This window comes from Pseudophryne corroboree, chromosome 11, assembly GCF_028390025.1.
Source record: "Pseudophryne corroboree isolate aPseCor3 chromosome 11, aPseCor3.hap2, whole genome shotgun sequence".
NCBI classification, from domain to species: domain Eukaryota; kingdom Metazoa; phylum Chordata; class Amphibia; order Anura; family Myobatrachidae; genus Pseudophryne; species Pseudophryne corroboree.
Window position 1 is genome coordinate 260,297,402 of NC_086454.1, and position 18,214 is coordinate 260,315,615.

The following is an 18,214-nucleotide window of genomic DNA, read 5'->3' on the forward strand; positions in this document are numbered from 1 at the left end:
AATGCAAGGGCAGATAGCTCAATTAATAGAGAGTTTGACTGCAATGCCACAGACAATGGGTTCAAATCTCGAGTACGTCAGCATGTTGCAGTGTAATAAACGACAGTGTGAGTTCATGAATGTTTGACAGGTATTAGCAACAGATAGGGTCACAGTAGGAAACAGCGGCAGTCAGGAGATGCTGGGCTTCAAAAATGGGGAAAGCTGCAAGTGAAAGTAATACTTGACAAGTGCCGCCAAGAGCACCCCCTACCCTTCAGCGCTATGTGCGGTGTCCCTCCGCACACACCTAGTTACAGCCCTGAGCTGCAGACATGCAGAAACAGTTAAAATAAGAATTGAAGCAATGAGTGTAGGTTTAAAATAAGTTACTTACTGCATGGGAGCCAGGCTCTGGTAAAAGATTCTGCTGAGTTATGGGGAATACGGGTGTTATACTCCAGGTTGTAGATATTTCACATCCGATTAACTATTAAGGAAAGCACAGAAGGAATTGGGGCCCCAGAGATAGCTAGGTGAAATGTTGCAGCACTGAGAGAATATGGCAACTATATTTAGGTAGAAAACAGAAAGGGAGGTTATCCCCCCTGGTGTACACCAACACACTAAATAGTACTTGCATCAATACTTGAAAAAGTATATAGTAATAGAAATTCAGAGATATTTGTTGCATGTATTTGCAAATACATGGTAAGCCACCGGGCTACTTCACGGCTTCTCTGATACCGGTGGTTCCTACACTGATAACAGTACCCACTTTGGGCCATCTAATTGTCTATTGTAAGACCTCATAATTAGCTCATACACAAATACACCCAAATTGAGAGCTAGCTTGCTGTACCTAGGAGCCACCCCTGGGATCTCCAAGTAGCACTACAGGAACCAGAATGCCCTCCAAATGCTGATCTGTCAAAGTCGGAAAATATTACAGTACACACATCACGTACAAACTCCACACAGATGGCCTCCGTGCGCGTACTTGTTCTGCCGTGCGTGCACATATTCGCAAGTTGCGTATGACCGCCCACGCGGTCCTGCGTATTAGCGCGTGGTATGGGTAATTACGGTAGCATTGGTACTTGCATGGAAAAGTCACAAAGACATATCTCATATTTAATCCACATAGTGCACAATGTACACATAGCCCACACGCACCACACCAGCAAGTTATACTTGTTTAAAAGGTACAACAACAAAGGGATTCACCTTTACAGGATATGAGGGGACAGCATTAGGTTATGAGGTGGTGTTTGGTATCCAACTGTAGGGTATTTAAAGGGCAACATTCCGGTAGCAGTTTGCAGAAGATAGCACGCTCCTGCGCATAACTACAGGATATTAATATTATACTATGTTTACTGTACTCTGCTATTCGGCGGGAACCCAGTGGAGACCAACTGCAAGCACACCTGGATCAGACATCGCCCACCTATTTAAACCAACCTATGACCCCTCCTGTACTGTAAATGACCAGCCCTTTGACCTATGGATGAAGAGGTTACAGTTTCCATTTTATAGTGTTTTGACCAACTGTATAAAAGCCAAAGCGGCCTAGCCAGTCACTCTCTCTCTCTGAAAGTCATCTTGCAGATTGACTTAGCACCGGACCGTGTGGTGCTGGCGAAACAAAATGTACTGTATGTATAATTATATTGTAGCCTCTTTTCATTTATTGTAATTGTATATCTGTTGTAACCCCCTTTTATCAATTATATGTTGGCGGGTCGGATCCCAACATCTTAAATACAATGGTGTCGTGTCTCTTTCTCTGCTAAGATTTTAAATGTATTTCAGCCACACGTTAAGCTGCATTGTGCTCTCAGCGTGTCAGTGTGTGTGTATACACTGCGTGTACTTTGTACATCCGTTGCGGCGTGTGTACGCAAAGCGCGTACACGGTACGGGGCTTTGTACGCTAACTGAGTAAAAAGTACGTAGGTTAAGGATTGAATACAGTGGCTGCAGCGGCTCGATTTTAAAGTGTATTGAGTGTATTTTAAAGTATTGCTTTTAGTCCTGTAAGTAAATCAGCATTTACAATTGGGGGTTCAATCCGGTTTTTCACACGCTTGTAGGCTAGCAGAACATAGCAGACTTTTATCTATCAGCAAAGGGTGGAGATACATCTTTAAGTAAAACCTTTTCCTGCTTGCTTGGATGTTTTGAAACCCAATTTTTGTGCTGTTAGATTGCGTCTGCTCTGTCTGGTCTGCTGAGGTGCTGATAGAAACCGGAGATAAACAGGAAAAAAGCTATTTAAAAATCTGTAATTTTTTTTGGCGCCAAAAGCGTACACAAAGTGTACCAATATTTTGCATACTCCCCCCACATAGTGTTGTCATAGGTTATTAGTAATTTTAGACCTGTGTGAAATCGGATACATTTGTTTGCTATATAGATAAATTTGAAATAAGTGTATTGAGGGAGTAATTATAAAGAGACAAAACGCAGTTCTGGCCTAGTCATAAAGGTTTATACAGAACAAGTGTGGGTTGTGTTTGTGAGTGATTATAGTTTGTATTGCTCACATTTATAGAGATTGTGTGATTTGTTGAATTGCGGGCGTACATTTGTACACGTGGCACGGACAAAGTACAGGGTCGCACACGAGGCGTAAAAGGCACGCACGGTGTGTACGCAAGGTTGTGTAGGAGTACGGGCGCTAAGTTTAAATCACACGATAGTTGTTCAATTAAAAGGCGGGATAGTATACATTTAATACAATAGCACATAACTACAGGTATCCAATTTCAAAAACAGGTTACCTTAAATATATAGTTTAAAAACTGTAAGTACCTCTGGGGTAAAGTAACCAACCTAAGGGAGTGGAAATTTTCTGTACAGAAAAGAAAAACAAGGTGTATTTGAGTGAGTGAAAGCGGAGTGAGTGGATTTGAACCCCGGAAATCGGGTCCCGTGGTACACCAAGTAAGTGGAGGCTTGGTGACGTGAGGCGGCTGACTTACGTTAATACAGATAAAGATAATACGCAAATTGTGAGGTGATTTGCAGAGGAGCGTGATATAGAATTGTGCATTGAGAAGTATAAAAATTGTGAATTGAAGTTTAAAGGTTTTGTGTTACACTCCGGCTGAGGAGCGCAGCTTATATATTCTACTCCAGTGATCGTAGGGAGGATAGGTAACGAGTACCTATACGCTGTGCGATTGGGCCGCATGTTTGTGGGTGCGATACGTGACGCAACTTGATACCCCCTTTGCGAGCTTTTGCGTAAACAAAGGTATCATTAGCGCCGTGTAGAGCATACGCAAGTGTGATTTGTGTATTGCATAAAGGGATGTTTTCGCTGGTCTCTCTCAGGAAAATCTTCAACGGTGGATATTCACTGGAAAAGGTAAGTTACTCCAAAAACTTCCAGTGAATAGAAGCCAGTTAGGGCCTCACTGGGTACGCGGTGGTCACTATTGGAGTGAGTCGTGGTACATCAGCGGAGAAGGAGCGAGTGAAAGTGCTAGGTGTCTTTCACCATCTATTTTGTTGTGCATTTAGGGATTGCGTTTACAGGCAAAAAGTCCACGATGGGATCCAATTGCACAAGCAGTGGGCGTTTGGTAGCTAGGGTTCAGGCTGGAGAATTGCAGCCCAGGGGGTCAGCGAGGTTTATTATGTGTGAGAAATATGGTCCACACACGGAAGCTTTTTGCAATTCATGGGTACGTATGACTGCTGAAGACAGGGCATTATTCCCTAGGATGGGCAGCTTTGAATCAGAGGTGTTACAGAACATAAGGATTAGAATATGTCTGATTAAATCTAGAGATGAGCGGGTTCGGTTTCTCTGAATCCGAACCCGCCAGAACTTCATGTTTTTTTTCACGGGTCCGAGCGACTCGGATCTTCCCGCCTTGCTCGGTTAACCCGAGCGCGCCCCGAACGTCATCATGACGCTGTCGGATTCTCGCGAGGCTCGGATTCTATCGCGAGACTCGGATTCTATATAAGGAGCCGCGCGTCGCCGCCATTTTCACACGTGCATTGAGATTGATAGGGAGAGGACGTGGCTGGCGTCCTCTCCATTTAGATTATAAGAGACTGAGAGAGATTTACTGGAGCTGACTAGGAGGAGTACTGTTACTGTAGAAGTGTAGAGACTGAGTGGAGAGAGTTTACTAGTGAGGACAGTGCAGTTTACTTTATAATCCGTTCTCTGCCTGAAAAAAGCGATACACAGCACACAGTGACTCAGTCACATACCATATCTGTGTGCACTGCTCAGGCTCAGGCCAGTGTGCTGCATCATCTATTATCTATATATAATATTATATATATCTGTCTGACTGCTCAGCTCACACAGCTTATAATTGTGGGGGAGACTGGGGAGCACTACTGCAGTGCCAGTTATAGGTTATAGCAGGAGCCAGGAGTACATAATATATTATATAGTGAGTGACCACCAGACACACAGTGCAGTTTATTTAATATATCCGTTCTCTGCCTGAAAAAAGCGATACACACAGTGACTCAGTCAGTCACATACCATATCTGTGTGCACTGCTCAGGCTCAGGCCAGTGTGCTGCATCATCTATTATCTATATATAATATTATATATATCTGTCTGACTGCTCAGCTCACACAGCTTATAATTGTGGGGGAGACTGGGGAGCACTACTGCAGTGCCAGTTATAGGTTATAGCAGGAGCCAGGAGTACATAATATATTATATAGTGAGTGACCACCAGACACACAGTGCAGTTTATTTAATATATCCGTTCTCTGCCTGAAAAAAGCGATACACACAGTGACTCAGTCAGTCACATACCATATCTGTGTGCACTGTCCAGGCTCAGGCCAGTGTGCTGCATCATCTATTATCTATATATAATATTATATATATCTGTCTGACTGCTCAGCTCACACAGCTTATAATTGTGGGGGAGACTGGGGAGCACTACTGCAGTGCCAGTTATAGGTTATAGCAGGAGCCAGGAGTACATAATATATTATATAGTGAGTGACCACCAGACACACAGTGCAGTTTATTTAATATATCCGTTCTCTGCCTGAAAAAAGCGATACACACAGTGACTCAGTCAGTCACATACCATATCTGTGTGCACTGCTCAGGCTCAGGCCAGTGTGCTGCATCATCTATTATCTATATATAATATTATATATATCTGTCTGACTGCTCAGCTCACACAGCTTATAATTGTGGGGGAGACTGGGGAGCACTACTGCAGTGCCAGTTATAGGTTATAGCAGGAGCCAGGAGTACATAATATATTATATAGTGAGTGACCACCAGACACACAGTGCAGTTTATTTAATATATCCGTTCTCTGCCTGAAAAAAGCGATACACACAGTGACTCAGTCAGTCACATACCATATCTGTGTGCACTGCTCAGGCTCAGGCCAGTGTGCTGCATCATCTATATATATTATATATCTGTCTGACTGCTCAGCTCACACAGCTTATAATTGTGGGGGAGACTGGGGAGCACTACTGCAGTGCCAGTTATAGGTTATAGCAGGAGCCAGGAGTACATATTATATTAAAATTAAACAGTGCACGCTTTTGCTGCAGGAGTGCCACTGCCAGTGTGACTGACCAGTGACCTGACCACACTGACCACCAGTATAGTTAGTAGTATACTTATATTGTGATTGCCTGAAAAAGTTAAACACTCGTCGTGTGACTTCACTTGTGTGTTTTTTTTTTTTTATTCTATAAAAATAAAACTCATTCTGCTGACAGACAGTGTCCAGCAGGTCCGTCATTATATAATATATAATATATACCTGTCCGGCTGCAGTAGTGATATATATAAATTTTTTATATCATTTATCATCCAGTCGCAGCAGACACAGTACGGTAGTTCACGGCTGTGGCTACCTCTGTGTCTCTGCACTCGGCAGGCAGTCCGTCCATAATTGTAATACCACCTAACCGTGGATTTTTTTCATTCTTCTTTATACATACATAGTTACATAGACATCTTCTCTTTATCAACCAGTCTATATTAGCTGCAGACACAGTACAGTACGGTAGTTCACGGCTGTGGCTACCTCTGTGTCTGCAGTCGGCAGGCAGTCCATAATTGTATACTAGTATCCATCTCCATTGTTTACCTGAGGTGCCTTTTAGTTGTGCCTATTAAAATATGGAGAACAAAAATGTTGAGGTTCCAAAATTAGGGAAAGATCAAGATCCACTTCCACCTCGTGCTGAAGCTGCTGCCACTAGTCATGGCCGAGACGATGAAATGCCAGCAACGTCGTCTGCCAAGGCCGATGCCCAATGTCATAGTACAGAGCATGTCAAATCCAAAACACCAAATATCAGAAAAAAAAGGACTCCAAAACCTAAAATAAAATTGTCGGAGGAGAAGCGTAAACTTGCCAATATGCCATTTACCACACGGAGTGGCAAGGAACGGCTGAGGCCCTGGCCTATGTTCATGGCTAGTGGTTCAGCTTCACATGAGGATGGAAGCACTCAGCCTCTCGCTAGAAAAATGAAAAGACTCAAGCTGGCAAAAGCAGCACAGCAAAGAACTGTGCATTCTTCGAAATCCCAAATCCACAAGGAGAGTCCAATTGTGTCGGTTGCGATGCCTGACCTTCCCAACACTGGACGTGAAGAGCATGCGCCTTCCACCATTTGCACGCCCCCTGCAAGTGCTGGAAGGAGCACCCGCAGTCCAGTTCCTGATAGTCAGATTGAAGATGTCAGTGTTGAAGTACACCAGGATGAGGAGGATATGGGTGTTGCTGGCGCTGGGGAGGAAATTGACCAGGAGGATTCTGATGGTGAGGTGGTTTGTTTAAGTCAGGCACCCGGGGAGACACCTGTTGTCCGTGGGAGGAATATGGCCGTTGACATGCCAGGTGAAAATACCAAAAAAATCAGCTCTTCGGTGTGGAGGTATTTCACCAGAAATGCGGACAACAGGTGTCAAGCCGTGTGTTCCCTTTGTCAAGCTGTAATAAGTAGGGGTAAGGACGTTAACCACCTCGGAACATCCTCCCTTATACGTCACCTGCAGCGCATTCATAATAAGTCAGTGACAAGTTCAAAAACTTTGGGTGACAGCGGAAGCAGTCCACTGACCAGTAAATCCCTTCCTCTTGTAACCAAGCTCACGCAAACCACCCCACCAACTCCCTCAGTGTCAATTTCCTCCTTCCCCAGGAATGCCAATAGTCCTGCAGGCCATGTCACTGGCAATTCTGACGAGTCCTCTCCTGCCCGGGATTCCTCCGATGCATCCTTGCGTGTAACGCCTACTGCTGCTGGCGCTGCTGTTGTTGCCGCTGGGAGTCGATGGTCATCCCAGAGGGGAAGTCGTAAGCCCACTTGTACTACTTCCAGTAAGCAATTGACTGTTCAACAGTCCTTTGCGAGGAAGATGAAATATCACAGCAGTCATCCTACTGCAAAGCGGATAACTGAGGCCTTGGCATCCTGGGTGGTGAGAAACGTGGTTCCGGTATCCATCATTACTGCAGAGCCAACTAGAGACTTGTTGGAGGTACTGTGTCCCCGGTACCAAATACCATCTAGGTTCCATTTCTCTAGGCAGGCGATACCGAAAATGTACACAGACCTCTGAAAAAGAGTCACCAGTGTCCTAAAAAATGCAGCTGTACCCAATGTCCACTTAACCACGGACATGTGGACAAGTGGAGCAGGGCAGGGTCAGGACTATATGACTGTGACAGCCCACTGGGTAGATGTATGGACTCCCGCCGCAAGAACAGCAGCGGCGGCACCAGTAGCAGCATCTCGCAAATGCCAACTCTTTCCTAGGCAGGCTACGCTTTGTATCACCGGTTTCCAGAATACGCACACAGCTGAAAACCTCTTACGGCAACTGAGGAAGATCATCGCGGAATGGCTTACCCCAATTGGACTCTCCTGTGGATTTGTGGCATCGGACAACGCCAGCAATATTGTGTGTGCATTAAATCTGGGCCAATTCCAGCACGTCCCATGTTTTGCACATACCTTGAATTTGGTGGTGCAGAATTTTTTAAAAAACGACAGGGGCGTGCAAGAGATGCTGTCGGTGGCCAGAAAAATTGCGGGACACTTTCGGCGTACAGGCACCACGTACAGAAGACTGGAGCACCACCAAAAACTACTGAACCTGCCCTGCCATCATCTGAAGCAAGAAGTGGTAACGAGGTGGAATTCAACCCTCTATATGCTTCAGAGGTTGGAGGAGCAGCAAAAGGCCATTCAAGCCTATACAATTGAGCACGATATAGTAGGTGGAATGCACCTGTCTCAAGTGCAGTGGAGAATGATTTCAACGTTGTGCAAGGTTCTGATGCCCTTTGAACTTGCCACACGTGAAGTCAGTTCAGACACTGCCAGCCTGAGTCAGGTCATTCCCCTCATCAGGCTTTTGCAGAAGAAGCTGGAGGCATTGAAGAAGGAGCTAAAAGGGAGCGATTCCGCTAGGCATGTGGGACTTGTGGATGCAGCCCTTAATTCGCTTAACAAGGATTCACGGGTGGTCAATCTGTTGAAATCAGAGCACTACATTTTGGCCACCGTGCTCGATCCTAGATTTAAAGCCTACCTTGGATTTCTCTTTCCGGCAGACACAAGTCTGCTGGGGTTGAAAGACCTGCTGGTGACAAAATTGTCAAGTCAAGCGGAACGCGACCTGTCAACATCTCCTCCTTCACATTCTCCCGCAACTGGGGGTGCGAGGAAAAGGCTCAGAATTCCGAGCCCACCCGCTGGCGGTGATGCAGGGCAGTCTGGAGCGACTGCTGATGCTGACATCTGGTCCGGACTGAAGGACCTGACAACGATTACGGACATGTCGTCTACTGTCACTGCATATGATTGTCTCAACATTGATAGAATGGTGGAGGATTATATGAGTGACCGCATCCAAGTAGGCACGTCACACAGTCCGTACTTATACTGGCAGGAAAAAGAGGCAATTTGGAGGCCCTTGCACAAACTGGCTTTATTCTACCTAAGTTGCCCTCCCACAAGTGTGTACTCCGAAAGAGTGTTTAGTGCCGCCGCTCACCTTGTCAGCAATCGGCGTACGAGGTTACATCCAGAAAATGTGGAGAAGATGATGTTCATTAAAATGAATTATAATCAATTCCTCCGCGGAGACATTGACCAGCAGCAATTGCCTCCACAAAGTACACAGGGAGCTGAGATGGTGGATTCCAGTGGGGACGAATTGATAATCTGTGAGGAGGGGGATGTACACGGTGATATATCGGAGGGTGAAGATGAGGTGGACATCTTGCCTCTGTAGAGCCAGTTTGTGCAAGGAGAGATTAATTGCTTCTTTTTTGGGGGGGGTCCAAACCAACCCGTCATATCAGTCACAGTCGTGTGGCAGACCCTGTCACTGAAATGATGGGTTGGTTAAAGTGTGCATGTCCTGTTTTGTTTATACAACATAAGGGTGGGTGGGAGGGCCCAAGGACAATTCCATCTTGCACCTCTTTTTTCTTTTCTTTTTCTTTGCATCATGTGCTGATTGGGGAGGGTTTTTTGGAAGGGACATCCTGCGTGACACTGCAGTGCCACTCCTAGATGGGCCCGGTGTTTGTGTCGGCCACTAGGGTCGCTAATCTTACTCACACAGCTACCTCATTGCGCCTCTTTTTTTCTTTGCGTCATGTGCTGTTTGGGGAGGGTTTTTTGGAAGGGCCATCCTGCGTGACACTGCAGTGCCACTCCTAGATGGGCCCGGTGTTTGTGTCGGCCACTAGGGTCGCTAATCTTACTCACACAGCTACCTCATTGCGCCTCTTTTTTTCTTTGCGTCATGTGCTGTTTGGGGAGGGTTTTTTGGAAGGGACATCCTGCGTGACACTGCAGTGCCACTCCTAGATGGGCCCGGTGTTTGTGTCGGCCACTAGGGTCGCTTATCTTACTCACACAGCGACCTCGGTGCAAATTTTAGGACTAAAAATAATATTGTGAGGTGTGAGGTATTCAGAATAGACTGAAAATGAGTGTAAATTATGGTTTTTGAGGTTAATAATACTTTGGGATCAAAATGACCCCCAAATTCTATGATTTAAGCTGTTTTTTAGTGTTTTTTGAAAAAAACACCCGAATCCAAAACACACCCGAATCCGACAAAAAAAATTCGGTGAGGTTTTGCCAAAACGCGTTCGAACCCAAAACACGGCCGCGGAACCGAACCCAAAACCAAAACACAAAACCCGAAAAATTTCAGGCGCTCATCTCTAATTAAATCTAGAAAACAAAGGGTCAGACATACCGATTGTTTAAACCTTTGGCAGCAAGAGGGGGAGGTGCAGAAGGAACTGGCTCGCACAGCAGGTTCCAAACCTAGTGGGAACGTGATTGCGAGCGCACCACCACCATGGGGTATATTTACTAATATTTGTGTTTTAGCCGTTTTTAAGGGTGTTTGAAATCAAATGGTATCCGGTGCATTTTACTGCAACTTTTTGAATCCTGATACGGTCAGTTACTAAGCTGCCGCGTTTTGCACATTCGTTTTTTCCGATGTCGATGTGATTCGTAATGTCAGGCAGTGTTTTACGGGAGTGATGAGTAAAACACTGCCTGACAAAACACAAGGAATCCCGGCCGGATCTGTGAGATCCGTGCAGGGCTTCATTGTGCACCTTTTTAAAAAAAATTAAAGTGTTAAAAATCAAGAAAAAAATTGCGTGGGGTCCCCCCTCCTAAGCACAACCAGCCTCGGGCTCTTTGAGCCGGTCCTGGTTGCAAAAATATGGGGAAAAAATTGTCAAGGGTTCCCCCATATTTTAACAACCAGCACCGGGCTCTGCGCTTGGTCCTGGTGCCAAAAATACGGGGGACAAAAAGCGTAGGGGTCCCTCGTATTTTTGGAACCAGCACCGGGCTCCACTAGTCAGAGAGATAATGCCACAGCCGGGGGACACTTTTATATAGGTCCCTGCGGCCCTGGCATTAAATCACTAACTAGTCATCCCTGGCCGGGGTACCCTGGAGGAGTGGGAACCCCTTAAATCAAGGGGTCCCCCCCTCCAGCCACCCAAGGGCCAGGGGTGAAGCCCGAGGCTGTTCCTCCCATCCAAGGGCGGCGGATGGGGGGCTGATAGCCTTGTGTAAAAAATGAAAATATTGTTTTTAGTAGCAGTACTACAAGTCCCAGCAAGCCTCCCCCGCAAGCTGGTAATTGGAGAACCACAAGTACCAGCATGCGGTGGAAAACCGGGCCCGCTGGTACCTGTAGTACTACTACTAAAAAAATACCCAACAAAAAACAGGACACAGACACCGTGACAGTATAAGTTTATTACATACATGCACACCTCCAAACATACATACTTACCTATGTTCACACAAGGCTCGGTCCTCTTCTCCATGTAGAATCCTCGGGGTACCTGTGAAAAAAATTATACTCACATAATCCAGTGTTGCTTGTCTTCTTTGTATAATCCACGTAATTGGCAAAACAAAAAACGAAAACCCGACCACGCACTGAAAGGGGCCCCATGTTTACACACTGCGAGGACCCCTCCTGTCAAAGAGGGTCTCTTCAGCCAATCAGGGAGCGCCACGTCGTGGCACTCTCCTGATTGGCTGTGTGCTTCTGTAGTGTCTGTGAGGCTGCACACGGCAGAGATACAATGTAGTGCCTATGCACTCCATTGTATCCAATGGTGGGAACTTTGCGGTCAGCGGTGAGGTTACTTTCGGTCAACCGCTGACCGCAAAGTTCCCACCATTGGATACAATGGAGCGCATAGGCGCTACATTGTATCTCTGCCGTGTGCAGCCTCACAGACACTACAGGAGCACACAGCCAATCAGGAGAGTGCCACGACGTGACGCTCCCTGATTGGCTGAAGGGACCCTCTTTGACAGGAGTCAGGGGGGGTCCTGGTAGTTGGGGAAAGGGATCCTATGTGTAAACATGGGGCCCCTTTCAGTGCGTGGTCGGGTTTCCGTTTTTTTGTTTTGCCAAGTATGTGGATTATACAAAGAAGACAAGCAACACTGGATTATGTGAGTATAATTTTTTTCACAGGTACCCCGAGGATTCTACATGGAGAAGAGGACCGAGCCTTGTGTGAACATAGGTAAGTATGTATGTTTGGAGGTGTGCATGTATGTAATAAACTTATACTGTCACGATGTGTGTGTCCTGTTTTTTGTTGGGTATTTTTTTAGTAGTAGTACTACAGGTACCAGCGGGCCCGGTTTTCCACCGCATGCTGGTACTTGTGGTTCTCCAAGTACCAGCTTGCGGGGGAGGCTTGCTGGGACTTGTAGTACTGCTACTAAAAACAATATTCTAATTTTTTACACAAGGCTATCAGCCCCCCATCCGCCGCCCTTGGATGGGGGGGACAGCCTCGGGCTTCACCCCTGGCCCTTGGGTGGCTGGAGGGGGGGACCCCTTGATTTAAGGGGTTCCCACTCCTCCAGGGTACCCCGTCCAGGGATGACTAGTTAGTGATTTAATGCCAGGGCCGCAGGGATCTATATAAAAGTGTCCCCCGGCTGTGGCATTATCTCTCTGACTAGTGGAGCCCGGTGCTGGTTCAAAAAATACGGGGAACCCCTACGCTTTTTGTCCCCCGTATTTTTGGCACCAGGACCAGGCGCAGAGCCCGGTGCTGGTTGTTAAAATATGAGGGAACCCCTGTCAATTTTATCCCCATATTTTTGCAACCAGGACCGGCTCAAAGAGCCCGAGGCTGGTTGTGCTTAGGAGGGGGGACCCCACGCAATTTTTTTTTCTGTTTTTACACTAAACACACCCTTTCCCATATATAACCATGCACAGATCTCACTGATCTGTGCATGGTTATCCAAACTCGACTGGAAAAAGCAGGTCTATTTTTTTGCTGCTTTTTTTAATGATTCGCAAAAAAATAGACCCGCACTTGAGCACTCAGAGACTAACACCCAAATACGAATGAATAGTGAATACCCGTATTGTATGAAATAACAGCCGTGTTTGACCGATGGTCTATTCATTCGTATTTCAGAACTTTGCCGTTAAATCCATTACGAATAGACCAGAAACTGCAGAGATTTGTGCTTAGTGAATTCCCGGATTGGGACTTTGGAAAAAAAAACACAAATCGGACAAACTTGATTTTTTTGTAAATATTGGCCCATATGTTGATGGGGGGAAATTGGCTACAAACAATGGTGCATTGGTAAAAGATAGGAAAGTGATTGTTCAGTGTGTTAACCCTAACCCTTGCCAACTGTATTCCATTTTAAATTTTCCCCAAGACTGTGAGCAGGAAGATGAACCCAGCACTATATCGGCACTCTCTCTAGCAGCCACCATACAGGACACCCAGGTGGGCACGGCCCAACTACCAAGAGTAGTAGCGATACCCCCCAGCGGAGGGGTGAGTGAGGTTGTGTCCACTGGTAAGTACGGTACCATACACTATGCAGAGACGATAGCTCCCCGCATTATAGAATCAAACAAAAAAGATATAGTTGAACTAAATCCTGTCAGGGTGATTGCAGTTCCCAATGGGAGAACTGATAGTCAGGGAGTAATTCCCATCAGGAACATTGCCATGCATTGTCCTTGGTCCCGAGCAGAGTTAAGGTCAATTATGTCAGAATTCCCTGATCCCAGAAAAGATCTAGTCGGATGCCAGAGGTTCATTAAAGAGTTACGTAACGCCCACGAACCCACAAATAAAGATTGGCGTACAGTGCAACGGGTGTGTTTACCCTCAAATATTGACATCATGAAATTCATAACGGATTGTAAGTTAGATGCAGAGGTACCTGTCACTGATGAATACAATCAGGAGAATGTACGGCAAATCAACCTGCAATTAGGAGTGTATTTCCCTACTGTTGTTAAATGGAATAAAATCTTCTCCATAAGACAAAAGGAAGGTGAAATGGCATCCGAATATTTCCATCGAGCACTGCAGGAAATAGCTAGATACACTGGGATCGAGGATATTAAGGAAAATGCAGCTGTCTCTGTGTTAATGGACAGTTTAAAGGAGGCACTGAGGACAAGGGTGCAAACCTCTCTACCTAGCTGGAGAGGTATCTCGGTGGCTGCGGTGAGAGATTCCGATATCGAGCACGATCGGAACATCAGTAAACACAGGGAGTCGCAAGGGGATAAGCTGATGACGGTGAGTATAAAGGCACTTACAGGAAAGTCCTATCAGCCAAAACCCCAGACCCCTGATGTTAAGTCACGGTCAATAGTATGTTTCTATTGTAAGAAGGAAGGACACTTTGCAAGGGACCGTAGGAATAGAGGGACACATAACATATACAGATCCCCTAGACCTCAATACGAGCCACACTACAATTCACATAATTGGGATCAGGGACCATATAGAAGAGATAACGAGCCACATAGAGGGGAAACAAGGAGGTACCCACCCAGGAGAGACTGGCAGGCCTCCGAAAACTCACAGCTAACCCCCTCACATATTGTAGCTGCCAATGCGCTGCGGGAGGGTCCCACTACACAATAGGGGTTGGGCCACACCTGTAGTCTGCAGGCAGTGAAGTTGATTGCTAGCCTTGATAGTGAACCTGAGGTCATGGTTGATGTAGCTGGTGTACCATTACCTTTTCTTGTAGATACAAGGGTGGCCAGGTCAGTGTTGAATTCCACATCAGGTGTAAAAACCATGGGTAAAATGATTTCGGCAATGGGACTAACAGGAACGTTGCAACAATACCCTTTGAGTAGACCTGCAGAGATTACGATAGGGCACTTGCAGACAAAACATTCCTTTCTGCTGGCTGCATCGGCTCCGACTAATCTACCTGGCAGAGACTTATTGTGTAAAATGCGATGTGTCATATATTGTACTCCTGAGGGTGTCTTCTTGGATATACCTGAGAACCACGCACAAGAAGTGCAAGATATACTAGACACCACTCAAAGGCTAATGTCGCATTCTACTGTTATAAACACGTGTCCATCGCAGGTAGAGGAAATGATCTCACAAATACCGGGTTCTCTATGGACCAAAGATGGACAGGACACTGGATTGATGGCGAATGTAGCTCCAGTAGCAGTACAAGTAAAAGATGGCAGGATAGCTCCAAAAATCCCTCAGTTTCTTCTGAAGCCAGAGGTAGAGTTAGGAGTGTACCCTGTCATAGAACGGCTGCTACAGCAGGGCATTCTAGTCAGGACGTCCAGCACAGCCAATAGTCCCATTTTTCCTGTAAAAAAGATTGGGGGAGTGGTTACAGGCTAGTGCAGGATCTAAGGGGGATAAACAAAATAGTTGAGAGACAATTCCCCGTAGTGCCCAATCCAGCTGTCATCCTTATGCAAAGTCCCTCTACTGCAAAATTCTTCACTGTCATTGACCTCTGTTCTGCTTTCTTTTCTGTCCCTCTTCACCCTGACAGCCAATACCTCTTTGCCTTTACGTACAGGGAAGTACAGTACACCTGGACTCACTTCCCCAAGGTTTCATTGACAGCCCGAGTATTTTCTCCCAGGTCTTGCATGACTGTTTGCAATCCTTTCAACCTGAGAGTGGATCAGTGCCAATACAATATGTTGATGACTAGCTGTTGTGTTCTGACTCACTCGAGTCGTCCTTGGCAGACACTAAACAGCTTCTGTTTCATCTTTCCAGACAGGACACAAGATTTCAAAGGATAAGCTGCAGTTGTGCCGGACCAGGGTTAAATACTTGGGACACTTCTTGAAACAAGGACTTAGGCATCTGACCGCTGATAGGATACAGGGAATTCGCGACATGACTCTGCCGCAAACTCAACAACAGATCCGCACGTTCCTCGGAACGTGTGGGTACTGTCGGAAACTGGATTCCATGGTTTTCCATACTGGCACTACCTTTACAGGAGATTGTCTCTACGAACAAACCAGATCGGGTCTCACACACAGAGGAGTACGAACTGCTGTTTGAGAGACTAAAACAGTGCTTATCACAAGCACTTGCGTTGGGTATGCCAGATTATGAAAAGCCCTTTGAATTGTACGGTACTGAAAGTGCTGGGTGCGCGGCAGGAGTCTTAACACAGAGACATGGTGATGCCAGCAGACCGGAAGCTTACTACAGTGCACAGTTGGACACTGTAGCGCGGTCTCTCCCCACTTGCTTGCGAAGTGTTGCAGCCATAGCTTTGGTGGTAACTACAAGTGTTAGGACACAACTTGACCATCCATACACCTCATGCAGTATCAGCCTTGCTGAACTCCGCCCAAACCAGACATGTCTCATCTGCTCGGTTTACAAAGTGGGAATTATCACTGATGGCCCCTGTAAACATCACCATTAAGAGATGCAGCTCACTAAATCCTGCAACTTACTTGCCAAGTGTGCCTGGACAGGCACAAAGGGTGGAGGATGAGAACGATGGTGAAGGAGGATTTAGTGCAGATACTGATACGCATGATTGTATAGAATACCTGAACCAAACTTTTATAGCGAGACCTGACATCAGTGACAACCCACTGGAAGGAGTAGACTTTACCTTCTACATTGACGGTAGTTGCCACAGACAGACGGAATCGGGAGACTTGTGCACCGGATATGCAGTTGTAGAAGACGAAGGTATCATAGAAGCTGAACCCCTTGGCCCACCACACTCAGCACAAGTCGCTGAGCTGGTCGCCCTGACCAGAGCATGTGAGTTGGCCAAAGGTAAGTCAGCTAATATATACACGGACTCTAGGTACGCCTTTGGAGTGGTGCATGATTTTGGGGCCCTGTGGCGCCTCAGAAATTTCATGACGGCAGCTGGCACACTTGTAGCGCATGCGTCCCACATCAAAAGGCTCCTGACAGCAATACAGGAACCAGGCAGAGTGGCTGTTATCAAGTGTAAAGCATACACCTACAACCAAGACCCAATCTCACTTGGTAACAGCCGGGCAGACGAAGCTGCTAAATCAGCAGCAAGCACAACCATACGAACTAACATCACATCACTGATGACATTTGAAACAGTTAACATGCAACAGTTAATTGAAATGCAAAATTTGTGTTCCCTACAGGAAAAGGCAGTCTGGAAGGCGAAGGGATATGGTCAGAAGTTCTCAGGACTTCAGATGGACACGGTAAGCCAGTGGCCCCTAGAGCATATCTTCCATGTCTAGCTGAGGCGGCACATGGTCTGACTCATCTGGTCAAGGAGGGTATGTGCGAGCTGGTAAGAGCCTACTGGAGTGCACCAGGGTTCTCTTCTCATGAAGGCAAGAAAGCAATGACATGTCTTACTTGCTTGAGGAAGAATATTGCTAAGGCAATACCAACGGAGCCATCCTATATCCCTCCGACAGATGGACCTTTTTAGGTAATACAAATCAACTTCATACAGTTACCACCCTGTAGGAATTTGAAATATGTGTTAGTATGTACTGATGTGTTTTCCAACTGGGTAGAAGCATTCCCCGCTGTCACAAATACTGTTGTGTTTACTGCAAAGAAAATCGTGCAGAAATTTGAGTGCAGATATGGTATCCCTAGAATGATTGAAAGTGATAGGGGTACCCACTTTACAGGTGAAGTCTTTCAGGTCATTTGCAAACTGATGGGAATTAATAGCAAGCTGCATACTCCGTACCAACCACAGGCGAGTGCGAAGGTGGAGAGAATGAACAGCAATATTAAGAATAAGCTGAGCAAAGTGATGGCTGAAACTGGATTGCTGTGGCCAGAAGCTTTGCCACTAGTGTTGTACAGCATCAGAACCACTCCCAGGTCACCGCTTAACTTATCACCCTTTGAAATTCTTTTTGGTTGACAACCCCATGTAATGATAGAGCCCCAGGATATATTAAAATGCAGTAACGAATTAACTGTGAAATATTTGGTTAGGATGAGCCAGCAGCTGAGAAATCAACAAAGAAATCTAAAGCTGGTGATTCCCGACCTACCGAACAGTAATTGTCATGACATTGAGCTTGGGGATTATGTGATGATTCGAAATTTCTTACACTCAGGTTGCCTCATAGACAGGTGGGAAGGACAGTATCAAGTCTTGTTAACCAGCACGACAGCACTAAAGGTCGCCGAAAGAGAGACTTGGGTCCACTCGTCCTACTGCAAGAAGGTCGCTGACCCGGAGAACTGTGTGTTCAAAAAGCAAGATGAAGAGAACCTCGTATCACTAGAGTGTTTGTTCCAGGAAAGCTGAGAGGCAGGACTGTTGAAACGGCACCTGAGCGCAGAGAACAACAAAATCAAAGACGGTTGTTGTACCAGTTTTCTTTTTTCACCTCCCACTGCCCTTTTCTCT

At 46.1% G+C, this 18,214-nt stretch overlaps 1 protein-coding gene across 1 annotated transcript in view; it reads left to right on the forward strand.

The window, feature by feature from the left end:
* LOC134968732 (inactive hydroxysteroid dehydrogenase-like protein 1) overlaps positions 1 to 18,214 on the forward strand; it is a 215,007-nt gene that overhangs the window by 98,310 nt on the left and 98,483 nt on the right. The window lies entirely within an intron of this gene.